Consider the following 19,209-nt stretch of genomic DNA (forward strand, 5'->3'; position numbering starts at 1 on the left):
TCTCTCCTTGACCTCTTGAGCCTTTTCCTCTCTCAAACAAAGAATTTATTGTTGAAGTTCTTCGATGGTTGGCATTGTTGTGTGACCAGGATTAGTTGTCGAAGAAAAGTGGTTTGAAAGGGGTTGATCTTTGGGTGGTAAACGTAGAATGCCAGTGCATGGGGGTCCTCTTTCCCAAGCTTGGAAACCGGCCCTAAAGGAGTACGAAAGGATAAGTAAATCGATACGCTTGTTTAAAAAGGGAGAAAAAAGAAAAAAAAGACGCAAAATGTATTCAAACGGATAACATCACCCTTAACAATTCTTCAATGAAGATAATGTTCGGACGAGTCAATTTGTTGTTTTGAGAAATCAAAATTGATTCGTCCAGTGGGCGCGCGCAAGTGACTCAATTGCACACGGCTGTCGCGCGCAACGAAATCACTTGCGTTGGGAGGGGTCGTGCAACTCATTGAGTTGCGCGCACCACCTGCTTGTAGAATTTTTTTTTTCGAGCGTTTTATTTTTGTCTTCGTTTTTTTTATTCGATTTTTTTTTACTTTTTTTTTATGCTATCCTTTGAATATGACGCTAAATCACGAAGAGACAACTTCGTAATTGGGAACCTAGACCAAACTACAAAGAGAAAAAGAAGACTATCCTAACATGTTGCATATAGTCACATAATCACTTAAGCATGCTATAAGTCAAAATTCACGCAATGTCGTTCTAAGGTAAGAAAAAGGCTTGGGTGTCCAAAGGTACCATATCTTAAGAAATGACGCACAAATCAATCACTCAACGTGTTGACTCATGACATCGCCCTCCCAACATTTTGTTGGCGATATGGGTGGGATGATTGTTATTTATTTCGGGATAGAAGCCTAGTGTAGGCGACCCCTAGTCAATGAGCCAATCCCCAATGGTTTAAGTGTGCTATGCTTATGCATGATGCAATGTTGCTTGTTTGGTTTTTACTCTTGTGCGAAAGGAAGATATTATGCGTTCAAGTCTTGCTCTCTAATTAGAGATTATCCAAGTTAATTCTCGTTACAACCCATAGGCAACCTAGTGTTGGAAACGTTGGACCATAATTACGAATTAATCATGTAACCTCTAAGTCCCCAGCGGAGTCACCACTGTAAGGAGGGTGATCACATCGTAAGGGGTACTCTCCTTAAATGCCCTTGGCCACTTAAAATCCTAGGACTTTACACTTGTTACAGTGTAGTAGGATTTGAATTCCTGACTGTTTGGGGGACATTGAATTAGAATTGATTCTATCATTACGCTTTTTGGTAAGAAACAAGTAGGAGTCGCTAATGAACTTTAGGAAAAATCATAAAACTCTTTCATGCCTTTCTTCCATGTGGATTTCATGGAATAGTTAGCATGAATCATAAGTTTACACATGACCAAATTGGTCTATAAACCAGAAATGAGTTCGGGAGAGAGAGTACTAAAATAACGTTCCTTTTAGAGGGGAATCTTTATCCTAGCCCTAGTGCGGCCTCTACTAGCTCTTCATTTTTTACCATTTCATCACCAAACAATACGCGATACCTAAAACTATGTTAGTTGATTTTATTTGCAAGTATTAATTCACGTAGGAATTATATCGTAATGTCGTTATTCTTATTTAATCAAATTCGTGAAAAGGACAAGAAAATAAACAATATTCGCCTTGGCTTAAGTGATCAACCAACAATTATTTAATTCAATTCTAATGTTTATTTAACGCAAGATACTATGTGGAATTGATTAAATAATTATTTTAAAGGTGATCAAACAATACTAATTAATGAATTAAAGTCCTTTTAAACAAGAAAATAAACGTGATTTAACTAAGTGCTCGGGAATTTACCACTTCTCTTTGCTAGATCTCCGTTTAGAACACTTATGGTCTCCTTCTTATAAGGGAACCTCCACCGTAGTAACAAAGTATCTAAAGGATGAGTGTTTAGGACAAGAGGGGCTAGGTCGCACAAGTTCACAAGTATTTCGCCAAAGTTTTAGGTTAATTTTTGCCTGTTTAAGCCTCGGTCTTAGCTCGTATTTATAGGGAAGGATTAGGTTTAGGGTTTGAAGCATTATGCCGCAGCATGTGTCGCGCTCAATAGGATGAGTTGCGCACGGCATCCCAGCACAAGTGGTTGAGTTGCGCTGATATGTGCAGCGCAACTAATTGTTTTGCGAGCGGCTTTATGTTATGATTTGATTATATATTTCCCGTATAATTTTGAATCTTCCGCAGCGCAACTCTGGGGGTTGCACTGGGTGTCGCGCGCAACTGAATTAGTTGCGCGCGACAGCCCAGCGCAGCTTTTTCTGCGGCAGCACTAAGATTTAACCTAAGCGCTCCTAAATCCGTCATTATTAGGTTTTAAGCACGGTCTTAAGCCTAATTATGATCGGGTTTAGTTAATTGGACCTTTATTTTGGCTTTTTCTTTAATTTGGGCTTGTCTTTTGTGGCTTAATCAATTATCCATAAGTATTCTTCACTTCGATCCAACACGAAGATGGTATTATTTATCGTCATTGCGCTTCCTGTTGGGATAGGAGGCCAAAAGTAGATGTCTACAGAGTAGAACCACTGTTAACAGGAATGCTCCAAGGAAAGAAGGAACAGAGTAGGGAAGAGTGTCACATCTAATCCCTTAAGAGCCATGGTCGCAGAAAAAGCATTCAAGTGGAACAACGGATTATTAGTAGGCTTGAAGCTAGGAATGTCAATAGGGGAAAACTTTTCAGCAAGTTTGTCCCTTATGGACGAAGAGGTGATAGGTTGCTCCATATAAGTGAACTCTTCAGAGATCTTTCTCATCTGTTCTTTGATCTTGTCCATTGCAGCAGCAGTGACATTGTTTTGATTGTTTTGTTCTATCGTGTTAACCCTGGTGGCCAGTGTTTGCATCATGTCAGACAACATCTCAATGGTCTTAATGATGTTCTCAATATCCTCCTTGGTAGCCATTAGTTGAAAGTAGACTGGAGACGGACTTTGTGGAGATGATTGTGGTGATTTCCTTGTACGCCTCTTTGGTATAAGAGGTTGTTGAGATATTGACTCGAATTGTAACAATCTACCTCTACTTCTTGACCAAGTGCTGTGACATCGAAACATACACACCTTTAATGACTAGACTTAACCTTGACCATCCTAAAAAGAATATTTTTTTTGATGGGTGTCATAATTGACACCCGTTTGATGAGAATTTAGGTTGTTTTTACCTTCTTTTTATGGATTTCTTGCTTAATAAATGCTTAGTTTTATGCTTTTGGTCTTAGTCTTACCTTTCCTCTCTTATTTTGTAGCTTTTGTGCATTTCTATGGTTTTTCCAGTCTTTTGTCCTTTATTTGCTCTATTTTCGTAGTTGTAGGTATTGTACGAGGTTCGGTTCTTGATATTGGTAATTTACTAAGGTGGAGGAAGCTTTTGGAGCAAGCACATGGTAATTGGAAAGCTCAAGAAGCAAGGAAGTGGATTCTCCAAGTTCTAGCTCTTGCGCTCTCAAGCCGTGCTCTCATGAATATGGGGTGTTGAACTAACAATCATGTGCTTTAGGGACTGCCTCATTTATACCTTTGTAACCCGATTTTTAAAGGAAGTTTTAGAATAAGTTTCTTTTAGATTTTGATCATTTTCTTAGCTTAGTTAGGAGCTTCTCTCTCTAGTTTTAGGGTTGGTTTAGGAGTAGATTTTATAGAGAGAAAGTGAGGAACTTCAATGGTGATTGAGAGATTGAAGATTCAATGGTGACAATTGTGTTGGAGATCTTCTCTATTATCAATGAGCATTCTTAACTCTATCTCATTTTATTGTTTTTTTTAATATTCAAGTTTGTTGATTTGATTTTGATGTTCGATTGTTGATTAGTTTAATTGTTCTTCATATATTGTTGATTCTTGATTTCTTTAGCTGTTAGTTGATTAGATGATGTTGTTAGATTAGTTGTTTGCTAGGAATTGGGTGAAACTTGTGTGATTGATTGATTGTGCTTAATTTGGGGATTGTGTTGATTAATTGTTGAGATTAAAGTGATTAATGGAAGTTTGCATGTGTGTAATTCGAATAGGCCTTGAGAATTATCCTAGATTGCATTGTAATTTCTAATGATACGGACCATTGATTTAGGAATTGCATTTGTCGATTGAGCATGATTAGTGATGCTCCTAGTTAAAGTCTCTCATAGTTTGCGCTAGTTTGACCTCTAGGAGATAGCTTGTTGAATCTTTTGATTGAGTTTGCCATTAGTCTTCACAGCCATTGATTTCATATTGTTCCCGAGTTGCTACAATTGTCATGATTACTTGTTGATCCTCGTTCCTAGTGCTTTATTTGTTTGGTTTCTTTGTTTGTTAGTTGTTAGTGTTCTCTCTTTATCTTTGTCTTCGACCTAGCTTAGGCATATAATTGAGAGCTCTTGAACATTACCGTCCCTTTGGGTTCGATCTTTGACTTGCCTTTATACTAGTATATAGGTTTGTTAAGTGTTTATAAATTTAGTTTGACCGAGGAAAGATTAGTTTCAACAACCTAGTTCCACCCCTCGTCAAAATGGCGCCATTGTCGTGGAACGACGTCTATGTTTGAGTGTTTTTGATTGATTGAGTATAGGTCTTTGTGTATACCTTTCTTTTATTTTATTTTTGTTTGTTTTGTGAAAAAAATGGCATGTCTATCTTTTCCTCAATATGATGATAAGCCTTTTTTTGAATATTTCAATAGACTTGAGGGATTTCTTGACTATCATCGTTGTAGTCTTTGGGAGGCTTGTGAGATTTGTTATTTTGGTTTGAATGAACAAACTAGGGATATAGTTGAAGGAGTGCATAATGGTATATTTAGAGCGTTTTCTATCGAAGATGCTTGGGATTTTTATGTTTGGTTTGCTTGGTAAGTCTATAATAGGGGTACTCGTGCTTCAATTTTTGATGTGCAATGTGTTAATTCTTCTAATGCTAGCATGATTTCCCATGATGTGTCACATGATCCCATAGTTGAACCTAGAAAAAATGCTTCCAATTCTATTTCCTCTTTTGTTCATGATAATGAGGTGCATGCTCAAGTTGACAAATATCATATGAATGATTGTGCCCTCACTCACCTATTTAATGAAAATGCTCATATTTGTAATGATGATGATCCTACCTTTGGTTGTGACTCTTCTTGTACTCTAGATCCTCAAACCTCTTCACCTTTTCATTCTCCAAACTCTTGTGATGAGTCTTTGGTCCCCTATAGCCAAATTTGATGAATCTAAGAGGGAGTTAGAGATGAATTCTAATCATAGGCCCTTAGAGAGACAAATGATAGAAATTTTAAGGAGCCAAATGGAGAAGATTAGAGAGCGTGAAGGTGTTTTGAATGAAGAGCTGAAAAGAAGAGAAGAGTTGGAAAGTCAATTGTCATCTTTGATGCTTATGTGTTAAAATTTCAAATCTAATGTGTGTGTTGAGGATGATAATGATATTTTAGAGCAACCAAGAGAGTGTGAGGATAACTTTGATGAGTATATGAGTGATGGTGAAAGAGTTCAGAATGAAGAGAGAGTTGAATTTGAAAATCCTAACCCACTTTCCCATCTTGATGAGCCCCAAGTGTATGTTTGTGAGCCTTCAATCTATGAATACATAGACTCTTTTGAGGTAAGTCCCATTTGTTTTGTGAGAGTCATATGAAAATTTATAGATTTTTGGATGAGTTCATCGAGAAAGCTTATTGGGATTTAGATGAGTTTACGATGACTCTACCTCCGCTCATGCACGGTTTTGAGGACTTAGGTTTTGAAATAGTTGAAGGAAAGGTGGTTTATTGTGGTGCAAGGAAGGACGAGGGTGATTCCCTTAGAGTTTTTGAGCTTGAGGGAGATGTAGATTGTGATAGAACTTCATTTGAGGACTCTATGATTGATTTTCATGCCCTCATTGGTGATGTGAGACCTTGTGTTGAGGGAGTAGCTACCCTTTTGCCTATTTCTCATACCCCTTTTTCTCAAAGGTTTGACCACATCCCCTATTGCCCTACTTTTCTCCCTTCCAATTTCAATGAGCCTATTGGGGACCCCCTTGTCTATGATGAACATAATGTCCCTCATTCGTCTATTGTTGAGGAAAAGGGTGATGTTGCCACCCAAAAATATTTTAGTGAGGCGGATTTGCCTTTTTTTTTCTTTCCATTCTTTTATTCCCCTTTCTTCTTCTTATTTTCTTATTTTTCCTTTTGATCCTTCTTCTTCTTTCGTTTGGCACCTCCCTCCTCACTTGCGTGCAACAATCTTGTTGCACGTTCTTTTCCCGTCATTTGCCTACCTTGTCTCTTACGAAATGTGTAGTAGTGCATTTGACAAGCTCTTGCGTGCATTGAATTATTATTTTCTAGAGCGGTCATGCTTGGACCTTAAGCAAGCCTTTCTCGTGAAGTAACCCGTGTTTTATTTCTTTCATTTTCTTTTCTTTTTAGAATAGATTTTCTCTCATGGAAATGTTTGTGTGCCTTTTTCTAGGTACATGACTTGATATATTTTGGTGCTTCGATTTGGATCAAGAACCAAGGAAGTTTGACTCCTATTTTTGCTCATATGGAATGGAAGGTTCAATTATTGAAGAAATTATCTTTGAAAGGTTTAATTAGGTCATTTGCGGGTATTTACAACCACCTAATATCCAGTAATTTCCTTCCTTGCACTTTCTCAAGTGGATGATGACTTGTTGGACGTATGTTGGTTTGTTGGAATGCTCTCCTTATTTTCCCCTCCCATGGTTTCTATGATTTATGTTTGAGTGTATTGTCTCATTCAAGCTTGGGGGAGGTTATTCTACCATGTTTGGTGGGATATTGATTTATATATGCTATATATGCACCTTTGTGTATGCTTTTCCATGTTCTTTATTTTGAAAAATCCCAAAAAGATTTTTGTTTCTATCAAGGCAAATTTGCAATATGTTTTATTTTGTTCTTGTTTTGGACATAATACTTTTGGACTTGTATAGTTTAATGCTTTTCTTCTTAAATGGTAACGGTGTGCACGGTTTGAGAGTACGCTAGGTTGATTTTAGGATAAAGCATGCATGCTAAGGTAGTTGGTTAGAACTAGTGGGACCATGAAACCGGATTCTACTTGTTTGTGGCATGTCGGTAGTTGCTTCCTATAGTCGAATTGATACTAATAGTGAGTTTTTACTACATCCATGTGAGGTTCGAACATTATTTTTCAAGCCTTTAACTATTGCGGACCTAATCTAGAATCTTGACTCATAATTCTCAAACTCGAGACTGAGCCATCTAGGGAGGATAAAGGCATCTTTTCGGGGTGGTAATTTTTCTTTTTCTAGATTTAATATTATTCTTTTAGTTCTTTGGGTTTACATTTGCCTTCTTGCTAACCATTTGAGCCTTTTCCCTTCTTTTCAAGCCACATCTTTAGAATTTTGAGCCTTTTGTTTCTTTTTGTTCCATTATTGGTTTTTGTGAAGCAAATGGTCATGTTTTTGGAGTTTGTGGTATATAAGGTTGGATATTGGTTCTATTTGTAAGCAAGCTTCTCTTTTGTATATATTGTGAATAATGGCAAATGAAAGTTAGAAAAAGTCGTCCAAAGTCAAAAGAGGCAAGGACATAATAAACGCAAAATTGAAACAGTTGTCCTAAGTTAAAGAGGCATGGACAATTGCTTTGAAAGAAATGAAAAAAAAAAGAAATGAAAATAAGAAAAATCAAACATATTTTGTTGTGATTCTTTTCACTGTGGCTAGTGAGGTAGAAACTAGGGTACCTCAAAATTGTGGACAATGTGGCTAGCATAGCCGGATCGGGTGGTGAAATTACGGTACCCCGCAATTGTGTTCCACCAATTTTTCTCCTTGTGGCTAGAGAGGTAGAAACTATCAGGGTTGTCAATTTGGTTATACACGGGCCACTCAAATATTTCATTGAGGCGAGTTAAGGTTAAAGTCTTTTCTTGATTAAAAAGTGACGAGGGGGAAAATGTATGTCGTTATCTACCCTTTCCCCAAGTCAAACAAAATTTGTAAACACCTAACCAACCTTATATGAATATAGGGCAAGTTAAGGGTCGATCCCTAGGGAATGCAATGATGAAAACTAGAGTCTAAGTCAAGCTACCTCGAAGATGGAGTTGATATTATGGTTGGCACTATGGTAAAATAAAGCAAGTCTAATCAAGTAAAACAAAGGTATAAACACTAGGGATATGGGTTCCACATGCAAGTTCAATGATAATGCTAGTTTAGAGCTCAATCAATTAATTAAAGTATTGCAATGGACAAACAATAGTAGCAATCAAGAGAGTTCAAATGCTGTCTCCTGGCCAATCTAGGTGTCACTATGAAAGGCAAATCAAGAAGAATCACAAGCAAACCCAATCAATTAGAGCAACTTTCAATTCGATTGTTCATGTCATTAAGAGTTGCAATGCAATCTAGATTAATCTTATAGGTTGATCACTCCTAGTCTAATCAATCACATGCAAAACTATGTCAACCAATTTAATTGCAAGAAACCAATCAATCAAAGAGCATCAACTAGCAATTTCATTAATCAAACATGCTTCCCCCTTTCCCTAGCAACTAATCTACTCACTAATCATGGTGAAATTCAAGAACAAATAACTAGAAAGTGCTTTAATCTTCATTTCTATATCAAAATCTAAGAGAAATAAAAAATAATCAAGAATATCAAATTCAAATCCAAAGAAGAACAAGTAACAAGCAAAAATCAAATAGCAAGTAAGTAAAAGATGAAAGAAGGAAGAGATTCTCACTAATATTGATGATTGAAAATGAAGAAATCCAAACTTGATTGATCAAATGTTGAGTTACAAATCCAAAACCAAGAACTTCTCTCAAACTTCTCTCTAGATTCTCTCTCTAAAACTAAGCTAATGAAAATTATGAAAAATTCCCCTTCAAAAAGGAAAATACAATTCTATTTATAAGCAAAGAAGAAATTGGCAGCTCCCGCGCCCTCTCTCGATAGACCCGCGCCCGCGGAAAAATGGGTACGGAACCCTCCGCGGGCTATCTAGGCAGCCCCCGCGCCCGCGGCAACAGAGATCCTCGCCCGCGGTGGTGAAACCCGCGCCCGCGGCTAATCCCCTGCTCCCAAAGCCTGATCAGGGGGCCGCGGTCTCTCTGAATGGAGCGGCCTCTCCATTTTACCCGCGGCTGCGGAGAGCTCGCGGGGCAACCGCGGCAAGTTCCTGCCAAGTTTTGGCAATTTTGAGTAACATGGGCCCGCGCCCGCGGCCTGCTGGATTTGCCTTGGAAATCTCTCCGAGGCCTCTCTAAGCCCTCTATAAGCCCTCTCTAGCCAAATGCTTCTTCCTTGCTTGATCATTAAAGTCCCAAATTGAATCCTTTGCCAAAGTGATTCTCACAATACCTACACAAGTAAACAAAGAAAGGAAATAAAAGGGAAAAAGAAACAAATAAAGGAAAACACGATAAAAACACGAGAATCATAAAGAAAAGAGGAAAAAGAGAAACTAAAGGAAAATGGACCAAAAATAAGAGAAGAAAGCATGAAAAGGGGAAAGAAATAACCCTAAAAGACTACCCTATGAGTGCCATAAATGACACTCATCAAAACGTTTAAACATAATTTTGTACTCAAGAGGCTCTCCCTCACCGTTTATTCGTCGCATGGTTAGGGTTGAAAGAAACTCGAGATTGAGCGATTCGTAGGTTAGCTCCCTCTTCTTGAGGAAGTTTAACCATCCAAAATTCTCAGCCACTCGCTGAATTCCGTCATATATACCTAAAAGTTGGCAAGCTTCTTGGTCATAAAATCTCATTCGAATAATTATTCATTTTTAAAGTTCGGCGTAATACTTCTTAAATTTTTCGGGGATTTTAATGGAAGGAGGACCATTGCCTTAGTTTTGTGTTTGGTTTTGGTTTTCGGTGGATCGGTTTTCATTTATTTGGATGTCGGAAGTCTTTCTCTTCTTTCCTCCCGCACCTCCAAATAATCTTATAACTATTTTAACAAATGTGAGAAAAGGTTTAAAAAGGGTCACTCACATAGCTCACACAAACACCAAAGTTCACCACACACAACCTCCTTAACTTCAAACCCCTGATTAAAACAAAGTACCTGCTTTAACAATTTCGATTATACAATACAACACAATCAACAAAGATTTCAGCATAAAACTCTCAATTAATAACAATTCCAATCAACAAACAAAAATTCTAATCCACTACGAAAATTTCAATCCACAATAATCACAATTTTCAAACACTAAACCTAGCAAATCATATTTTAATTTCCACAAGCTTTAATCAAATTTCATGCAAAAATCCTTAAATTCTCAACAATCATGAAGTAAACCGCATAATTCATCAAAACAACTAAGATGATGAAATTTTAAGAAAAATCACTAGGGTTTAAGAGGAAAAGTGAAGTAAGGAAGAGATTTATACCAACTAGAGTATGAAAATACTCTAAAACTTCCATGTTTTGCTCGATTCTTGCTTCCTTTACTCCAATTTCTTGAAAAATCCAAGCTTTGGATTTTCAATGGTGGTGCTCTAGGGTTTAAAATATTCGTGCTTTTATTTGTACAAATTTTGTGTTGTTCGAAAGAGAATTTAGTGGAGAAGAGGATAATGTGAATGTTTAGTGAAAAATATCAAGATTTGATGATGATATTGAAGAGAGAATATGGAGAATATGAAGGTTTTTAGATAGAGAAGGACATGGGAAAGAGGAGAGAGGGTTATGAAAGTTTGAATGAATGGTGAGAAATCGGAGAAAAGGAGTAAAAAAAAGGTAAGAAGATTCTCTTCTTTTTTTTATCCAGATAAGCAAAAGCGAGCGTGTAGGGAACGAGGAGCACCCGCTCCTGGCCTTTGAAAACAATTCTAATTCCTAGTCTCAAACAAGAGAGGGTGTGCATGTGTTGAGGAGCGCCGCTCTTGACCTTTTAATTAGGTTCTGCCTTGCTTTTCCACTTAGGAGCAAGCGTGCAGGTGTTAGGGAGCGCCCGATCCTAGCTTTAACTTTAACTCGGTTTTGTGGCACCTAGGACGGAGTGGGCAGGTAGAGGTTAAGGAGCGTCCGCTCTAAAATTTAGTGAAGTTTCTACCTCTGAAATTAATTTCTAGGAGCGGGCGCGCGGTGATGTAGGAGCGCCCGCTCCTAGCGTAGGCTTTATCTTCTGTTTTAGCAGCCCAAACTGGAACGGGCGTGTAGGTTTCCAGGAGCTCCCGCTCCAAAAACTGAAATTGGCTACAACTTTTTCTAGAGAGGGCATGCTTATAATTAGAGCACCTGCTCCAAGTCATGAACTTGCTACCTGCTTCAGAGACCCAGGCGGGATCGGGCGTGCAGCTCTGGTGGAGCGCCCGCTCCTAATCCCTCTGAAGTTCTTATCTTGACTTCCCACATTTGGATCAAGCGCGCAATGCTTTTACATCGCCCGCTCCTTTCAATACCTGACAATTCTGTTTTTGACACTGCAGGAGGAGCGGGCGTGTAGGATCTTTGGAGCGTCCGCTTCTTACTGACTTGAAGCTTTCTATTTTTTCCTTTAAGCTTGGAGCGGGCGTGCGTAGTGGGAGGAGTGCTTGCTCAAAGCTGTTGATAGCTTCAATGATTCCTTCCTTTGCTTCTTTTAGCTCCAGATACTTATAATAAGCCACGAAAACATAAGTTCAACCAAATTTTTAGCCAAATCAGATATAACCTGCTCTTTTCTCCATTTACTCACTTACTCAATTTTTTTTTTATTTCTCACTCTGTTCCTTTTCTTTTTTTTCTTTTTTTTTTGTTTGGGTTACCTCTCGGAAGAGCTTCTTTAACATCAATAGATTGATGACCTCCACACTCAAGAGGTAAGATTATATTTTAAAGATTCAACTAAACCGACATGAGCACCCTCATAGTGGAGCTTGAGGCGATGCCCATTGACCTTAAATGATCTCAATGCGTCCAAATCTTTAATTTTAACGGCTCCATGGGGAAACACCTCTTTAACAACAAAAAGACCGCTCCACCTTGATGAAAGTTTTCCGGGGAACAACTTCAGTAGGTTGAGCAATTCCACTATCAAATTTGTACGCACCGGGAATTCCCAATTCTTTCAAAGCAACTCTTAGTTGTTCTCCCATGCTTAGTTCTTCTTCAAATCCTTCTTCTCTTGAGGAACTAAACTCTAAGGATCGACTAGAAATTCTTCTCCTTGAGAGAGTCCTTTCGATTTCCGGGTCAAAAGGCACAATGGATCGATCACAAGCTCTATGCATGCAAAACTTAATGAAAATATTAGTAACATGGCAATAAATGTAGCCTTAAGAAACAAAATCTTTTTGTATTTTTCAATTAAATTGAAATAGACTCAACAACTAAAGCTAAGCACCAATATCACTCCCCGGCAACAGCGCCATTTTGATAGAGAAATAAATGTGTCGTCAATTGTCTATCCCTAGATCAAACAAATTTATAACAACCTAAACAAACCTAATACAGTATAATGCAAGTATAGGGTCGAACCCAAAGGAGTGATTCGGTATTAACTGTAGCTTAAGTAAAGCTACTTCGAAGATTGTAGTGAGAAAATGGTTGGAACTATGGTAACAAAGCTAGATTAATCAAGTAATTTAAGAAACTAAACAATAGGGATGTAGGTTCCACATGCAAGTTCAATAATCATTCTAATTGATAGTTCATTCAATTGATTCAAGCATTGCAAAGGACAAACAATAGTAGCAATCAAAAGAATTCAAGAGCTATCTCCCAGAGGCCAAGCTAGGGGTCACTATGAATGGTTAATCAAGGAAATTCACAATCAAACTCAATCAATTAAAACAATTCTCAAATTTATGATTCATGTCATTAAGAATTGCAATGCAATCTAGATTAATCTTATAGGTTGATCACTCCTAATACAAATAATCACATGCAAAACTATATCAACCAATTTAATTGCAACAATTAAATCAATTAATGATCATCAACTAGCACAAATTATCAATCAAGCATGCTTCCCCTTCTCCCTAGCTACTAATCTACTCACTAATCATGGTGTAATTCAAGAAAAAATCACTAGAAATTGCATTGATCATCATTCTAAATCAAAATCAAGAGAAAAAAATATCAACTACAATATCAAATTCAAATCCAAGGGAATCAAACAATCAAACATGAATCTAAAACAAATAAGTAAAGAGATGAACTAAAAGAAGATTCTCACTAATATTGATGATTGAAGATGAAAAAATCCAAGCACAATTGATCAAATGTTAAAATACAAATCCAAAACCAAGAACTTCTCTATAACTTCTCTCTCTAAAACTAAGCTAATGAAAATTATCTAAAAGTTAGTTTTCAAAAAGGAATTACAAGTGTATTTATAGGTAAAGAAGGAAAAACAGGATTCCCACGCCCTCTTTAAGAAATCCCGCGCCCGCGGGGAAATAGGTACGGAAACCATAACAAACTCCGCGGGTTGTCTAGGCAACACCCTCGCCCGTGGGCCTTCTAGCTCGCGCCCGCGGCAAAATCCACCACGCTCGCGGCAAAGGTGCGGCGAATCCCCTGCTCACTAGAATTGTAAAGAAGTACCTTCTCACCTACAAGAAATGTTTTCTTTTCAATATTATGATTATGGCACTCTTTTGTGCGAGTCTTGTAGCTGCAAGCACACTCGTAGGCCTCCAATCAAAGCTCTTCAAGCTCATGTAAATCAAGTCATCTTTGCTCTTCTACACTAGCCAAATCCAAATTAATCTTCTTAATGGCCCATTAAGTTCGGTGTTCAAGCTCCACCAGAAGATGACAAGATTTTCCACACTCTAGACAATATGGAGTTGTACCTATTGGGGTTTTTTATGCCGTTCTATATGCCCATAAAGCATCATCGATATTTTCCAACTAATCTTTCCTATTTCTTGCAATCGTCCTCTAAAGGATTAACTTGATTTGACGGTTGGACACTTCCGCTTGTCTACTAGTTTGTTGATGGTAGGTAAGACCGAACCTTTGACGAACTCCATGCTTTCTTAGCATCTTTTGGAAATCAATATGCACAAAATGTGAACCGTTGTCACTTACCACAACTCTAGAAATTTCAAATCTTGGAAATATGACTTTCTTGAACAATTTCATTACTACCTTATGGTCATTTGTTGGGGAGGTGATGAGTGGCATTTATGCCACTCTTTTATCCTTTTTTCTCTATGAACTTTCCCTTCATTTGAACTTGTTTGATCCCTATTAAAGCGATTTATCTTCGTTTTTGTGTTGTTTCTTTCTTTCTCGTGTTTCCCCTCTGTTTATCCCTTTTATTTTGTTTTTATTTATTTTTTGTCGTTGTTTTGTAGATTGTTGCCCCTTTTGAAGAAGCCTATAGATGCATTATGAGCTATGAAGGGAAATGAGATGCTCAAGGAGACATATGAAGCAACTCAAGGAGCCGCGGGCACAGAATAAAGGCCGGCGGGCGCGGGATGCTGTTGTTCCATGTTTATTTGTGTCTTCATTGTATTCAACATTTGGTCAAGTTTATTTTAATCAAAGGCAAAGTTCCATGTTATCAACTTTAATCAAGTTCCTCTTTAGTAATCTTTAATCCCTTAATTTAATTTATTTGCTTTGTTATTGCTTATTTTCATACATCTCTTTAGTTGAACTCGTTGATATTGTTTTTATTTGTTTGCAATCATGATTTGTTTTGTGTTTGTTGAATCCTTATTTGGTATTTCTATGATGGTTAGTTTCTCTTTCCTAGGCTAAGTTTGTAGCTAGGGGAAGGGGGTGGAAAATGTTTAGGGTAAAAATACCCTCGACATGTGGACCAATGTGAGGAGGCCACGTGGTGAGTTCAGGATGGCCCAAGTGGCCTAATAAACTCTTGACACGTGGCCCCTTCAAATAAGTTCCTGAAATGGAGGCCTTCAAGGGCCCAAATCCCAAGAAGCGCCGTAAAACGGCGCAGCCCACTAAAATCTAGGTCAAGTGACCTAGATAGGGGCACACTTTCCAACGACCCTATAAATAGGGAGATATTTCTCCATTTTGGGGACACAATTGAATCATTTATTACACCTACTTTCTCTCTCATCAGAGAAACACCTTAGCTTGAAATCCAAGCAGATCCCAAACTAAATTTCCGCACTCTTTATTCTCTTTCAAGTTACTAACTTGATCGTTAGAGGCGGAGCTCCACCACCCGGAGTCTCCGTTGTTTTTGCAGGTACAACTCAGCCGGACCAATCTTTGTGATGTAACTCTCCCTAGGGAAAAAAACACCCAAAACATTTTGCGCCGTCTGTGGGGAGAGTACCTCAAGGATGGTTCAAGAGTCTGTACCACCTCTTGCGTGTCCGGAAAATGAACCGGAAGTTTTTACTAACCAGGAGGATGATGATCCTCAGATCGAGACCTATATAGAAAATGATGGCTCTCTGATAACCAAGTGCGTCCGGCCCAGAGACACTCTGGAGCGGGGTACCAGCCTTGCGGGTACAAACCGGCCCCCTGGGCAGCCAGAAGAGGAAACCCATATGGCCAGTGGATCAGCTCCCGTCACTCGAGACGAACTCATGAAGTTCATCACAAGTTTCAAGGGTGAAATTAAAGATCTGATCACAAAGAGCCGGGCTGGCCCAAGCAGGGTTCTGTCGGCAAGAAAGACTCCTCTGGAGAAGGGGAAGTCAGTTAGAGATTGGCAGCCAACTCCTCATCCAAAGGAGAAGGAAGCAGGGACCATTAATTGGTCCAAGATTCTTCTGCCTCAGAGGAATACCAACAATCCCCGCCGGACTCAACAACTGGTGGGAAACAAAAAATCAACTCTTGACGCCCGGGAGATTATCACCCGCAAGAGAAATCAGCAACTGTCTGAGTCGGCGTCTACATCGAGCTTTCTAGACAACTTCAAGAGCACATCTGCAGGGAATGTACCTTCCTTGCATGAGAGCCATACAGGCGGTAATACCGTCCATTGTGGTCCTCAGATGATTGGGAATGCACCGTATGTACCATATTTGGTATACGGTCCGTATTCTCCCCATTTCATGCAGCCGACCCTCTTCGGAGGTCAGGCGGCATACAACAACGTCCAGCCAATTGCATGCGCTCCATATGCTCACGCATAGCCTCCATCTCACGGAGATAGGCATCTCCTTGGTAGTTATGTTGTTGATGTTGATGTCTTCTTCTTCTTCTTTGTTGTGGTTGTTGTTGTTGTTCATGTTGAAATTGTTGTTGTTGTTGTTGTTGTTGTTGTTGTTGTTGCTATTGTTGTTGTTGTTGTTGTTCTTCTTCTTCTTCTTCTTCTTCTTCTTCTTCTTCTTCTTCTTCTTCTCCATCTCCACCTTCTCCTTCCCCACCTTCTCCATCATCATCATCATCATCGTCGTCACCATCATTCACATCATCATCATCCTCCTCCATATCATCCTCAACTCTCCTATCATCCATAGGAATCCTCCAAACAATCATATCCTCTCGAGTAATTGAGGTGGCAGCCGGGTTTGAGAGTAAACAATGGTGCACATTACGCACTAGCCAAGAATAAACACCGTCTTTCTTAGTTCTAGTAATGAAGCGCAAAGTGTTAAGTTGCTTCAAATCTAGATACATGTCTTCACTCCCTCAAACCGGAGTGCAAGACCTCAAGAAACGTTCTTGCTTGAAATAATGCACCAATATAGTAACCATACCACCACAATGTATCTCTGTAACACCCTAGAAATTCCTTTCTTTTAAAATACATGTTTTGCCCTGTTTAAAAATTTAAATAGGAATATCTAAGATATTACCGCCACCGTGAAAACGGTTAAGGAAACCATCAAAGACACACAGCGGAAGACTAATTTCAAAATCATTCAAAACAAGTCAACTTGAAAAGTCAACTAACGAAAGTAAAGTCAAAATCCAAAGTCAAACGAAGTAAAATAAAGCCATCCCACAACTTGGAACCATTGTAGGCCCTTATTAAAACCAAACTAACTTTAAAACTTTTGCGTTAGTCATGCATTATAATAATATCATAAATAATTAAAGCATTAAACACATCATATACTTATAGATACTAGCATATGATTCGCTCTTCACTCATGCCCATTCATGAATATGCTTCATCACCTGAAAACCTCCTCTCTACTTGTCCCCACTACTCGCCATTAGAAAATGGGTCGTCGTAGGGCCAAAGTAAAGACAGGGCCAAACACACAAACACACAATCAGCAAAGCTGAGTACATAAGCGTAATTAAACACACTAACATGCTTTCACCTATCAACACATACTTACCTCATTGCACCTGTTTACAAGCACACACAACAATCAACAAGACACATTAACTAGACACTAAATAATTCATTTAGCGTTGATTACGCATCAAACGGGTTTCCAACTATACCTCCCCCAAATAAATTGAGGTTAACTGACACGGGAGCTAACCATGCCAGCGACAAAACCACTCAAAGGTGCCGGAATTCCTGCGCATAATAATAAATAAAAAGGAATCTACAGCGTCCTGTACTCCATTAGAAGTTATGGTTAAATATATAACCCCATAACTCCCCCCATTATTCATAATCAAGGTATATACGTTCCAAGAGTTTTGGTGCGTAATCTCTTTCACTTTACGTTATTTACATGTTATTGGACTTGGTGATGACTCTCAAAGCATAATAAATCAATCAACCAAACATACCAAATCAATTCTTGAATAATTAGTGACCACATATTATTTAATGCTGAACCCTTTTTAATTCTATCTCAGTGTCAAAGACACCTTAAACGCATAAAGCGCCAAAAATCCTATCCCTCGGTGTTAAAAACACCTTAAGTGCACAAAGGCACCAACAGACAATTTATTCCTTGTGTACAAAGACACTTATATAGCTCCTTCCTCATGCTGAAAGCATCAATAAAAATTATTTGAACCGTAATAAAATTCCTTTTCAATATTCCAAACATAATTAAACATGTAGTTTAATTAATCATGCATTCTAACATGCCATAAATAAAAGTGTGGTTCAAACACAACATGCCCAAAATATAATTTTCCAATCCATAAACCATCACAAATAATTCATGCTTCACAATTCAATCACCAACACCATTAATTCACAATTCCATACATAAACCTTTGCATGATACTACTCGTAATTGATTGAAATCAAGCCTAGCATGATTCTACATCATCAAAATATGCTAAGTACGCGAACGTACCTCAAATAAGCTCTTAAAATAACCGAGTACTCTACAAAAATTCTCGAACCAAGTCTCCTACATAAAGGGACAATAATACTATATTAATTACCCTTGTATACACAATTTCCAGCAACTTAAACTCACTTTAAATAACTTATAATAATCTGAAAATTATTTAAAAACCCCTAATTCAACTCATTTTTAATGAATAATCACATCCTTTTATTAAAAATCACAATTATACTACTTTAAATAAAATTCCAACATTTTAAACTAATCAAAAATCCTTTACAACTTCATCAAAATACATCTTTATACTTAAATTATCCATAGAAACATTAAATTATCTCTTACCCTTTAAACTCAAGGATAAAATTTAAAGCATAAAAAAAAACTTCGTTAAAAATCTAAAACTACCCGAAAATCATATTTAGAGGCTGAATTTGGCCACGAGAGGGTGGTGCTCACTACAGAATGTAGTGAGTCTTTCTTAAAACGTTGTTTCAAAACTAATCAAAATCGGAGGAGTTTAGAACCTGATCGGGATTAAAACAGGATTAATATTAACGAACGGAAATCTAATAATTAAAACATGAATTTACGTGTTGAAAATAATCTGGAATTAAGTTAAACTAATAAGTAGTTTTAATCACCAAAATTTCAAAACATCATTACTAGAAAATCCCTAAATCAATTATTCATAAAAACCCTAAAATCATGATTTTCAATAATTAAAAACCCCAAGGTTATAAAATTTACAAAATCTGAAAATTATAAAGTTTAATCATCAAAATACAATTTGATACTAATTAAATTAATTTCAAACAGTAAAATTAAAACTTATAAATCAATAATTATAATTACACAAATTAATAAAACAAAGGAGAGAGAAAATAAGACTAACCTTTTTGTGTGGGAAATTTTTGGGGATTCATGGGGTATTTATAGAGTAGAAAGTGTAGGGTTAAATTTGGTCTTATAAAAATGTGGGCTTGAGTTATGGGATAGGGCTTAAGTTATGGGTTTTGGAATGGGTTA

This window comes from Chenopodium quinoa, unplaced genomic scaffold, assembly GCF_001683475.1.
Source record: "Chenopodium quinoa cultivar QQ74 unplaced genomic scaffold, ASM168347v1, whole genome shotgun sequence".
NCBI lineage: Eukaryota > Viridiplantae > Streptophyta > Magnoliopsida > Caryophyllales > Amaranthaceae > Chenopodium > Chenopodium quinoa.